General features: G+C 38.5%; 1 non-coding gene across 1 annotated transcript; it reads left to right on the forward strand.

Annotated features, from left to right (window-relative positions):
• The first annotated feature begins 1,046 nt into the window (after positions 1–1,046).
• TRNAG-GCC (transfer RNA glycine (anticodon GCC)) lies at positions 1,047–1,117 on the forward strand. Its single transcript has one exon. It is a non-coding gene; the product is annotated as a tRNA-Gly (tRNA).
• Positions 1,118–1,964: the final 847 nt, after the last annotated feature.

A 1,964-nucleotide genomic window follows, 5' to 3' on the forward strand; every position in this document is an offset into this window, starting at 1 on the left:
TATAAGTGCTGTGCCGCATATTCCAATCTATGAAAAACCATTGACGCTCATCAACCAGCACTGGATCAAGGCTCCCATTAGGCAAGTATGCGTAAACACGTAGCTGCACTTTGTTCACGAAACAACAGCCTAACAACCTGACAAGAGTTACAGCTGCACTTCTTCGCGTTGCCTTATAGGTACGTTCCCTCGACATTAATCTTGGTTTAGATATAGATTTACTTAGGTTTGTTTAGAACGTTGCATGTGGAGGAAGCGCTGGACACGCAAAAATATGAAGGCTGAGGAAGAAACTCTGTGATGGCGATATTGACGATGGTGCTGATTAAGCTTTGGGTGCGTTATGAACGGTGGTATCGTGTTTTTCCTTTCCCTTAACTGTTCTCCACCGGCATCTAATCGGAACAGAAAGTATCATGAAGAGGAAGCTCGTCATTTGCAAAAACGAAAGAAGAAGGTGCTAGTATTTCAAAATTGATGTTTAACAAACATGATACGGTGCAGCGCCAGCAAAGGAGGGGCACCGTACCTGCACTGCATTGATTTGGCCTTTTTTTTTTAAGTGGAAATTTTATTGATACTGATAAGGATTTTTACAAATAATTAGGACAAGCGTGCAACAAGCTGCGCTGCAAGTATTTTCTGAATAGCAAATCCTATTCTTCTAAAAACAAACTCGTTAGAACCAGCTGTCATAACGTTACTGTCCATAACCTTTTGAAGAATAGCTCAACCGACTGTTGTTCCAAGAAACCGAAAGTGTCAAAACTAAACGGAATGAAACAATGCTGGTTAGCCGTGCAAGCTTCCTCATGCTTCTCCATTTTCCCTGCCGCTGCTCTCTTAGCTGCTTCTCCCACCTCAAAAAAATATATAATATTTCTTTTTTTGTTTCATGTATGTTATATAATTAGAATTATAAGAATAATTGGAATTGTTATGAATCTGGAAATAGTATCTGTCCCTGCAAAATAATGATCCAAGCATGATATATCATATATGTGAGGACATATACGTGCTTATCAGGAACAAAAAAAAAAAAAATTGCGGATATGGTCGAATGGTAAAATTTCTCTTTGCCAAGGAGAAGACGCGGGTTCGATTCCCGCTATCCGCCTATAGTGAAATAATGTAATAGGATGAATGATTCGGTAGAGTTTACTACGATAGTGTAATGGTTCTATCTTCTCTTCCTACTTCTTTTCCTTCAATCCAAAAAGAAAAATAGTAATTACTGACTAGTTAACAGAGTCCTACCTAAAATTTTTTTGACAAAAAAATCGATCAATATTGCGGAGACAGGATTTGAACCCGCGGACCTCAAGGTTATGAGCCTTATGAAGCTACCGAGCTGCTCTACCCCGCATTGAAGAGAGGAGATAGGAACTAATGTACAAATGAGGATTGGATATGCCCCTCTACCATACCTATACAAATAGAATAGCTCATTTATACAAAATGGTAAAGGGGGATCTCTATGATCATCGATCATAGAGATCAATAGAAACATGAAGGGATAGTTTTATCCTTACCAACTTGATCTTGTTGCACCTGGTAACAAACATGCATGAACCATTTCACGAAGTATGTGTCCGGATAACCCAAAGTCTCGATAATTAGCTCTCGGTCTCCCGGTCGAAAAACAACGTCGATGAAGACGTGTAGGTGCACTATTGTGTGGTGGAGATTGTAATTTTCCATAAATTTCCCATTTATCACTCAACGATGGAATTTCTTTTATTTCTTTTTTTGAGGATCGACGAATCAAATGATATTTCTGTTCTAATCTCTGCCTCTTCTTCTCCCTCTGAATCAAACTTTTCCTAGCCATAATGGTTCAGTTCCTATTATTATCAATGATACAAATCGGATCCTAGATGTAGAAATATAAGAAGGTGGACCACCCTCTACATTGAACAAAATGAGATTGTCGATGATAGAACATATTCATTCAAAAAATGAAT

This window comes from Coptis chinensis, chromosome 1 (assembly GCF_015680905.1).
Source record: "Coptis chinensis isolate HL-2020 chromosome 1, ASM1568090v1, whole genome shotgun sequence".
Classification (NCBI taxonomy): Eukaryota; Viridiplantae; Streptophyta; class Magnoliopsida; order Ranunculales; family Ranunculaceae; genus Coptis; species Coptis chinensis.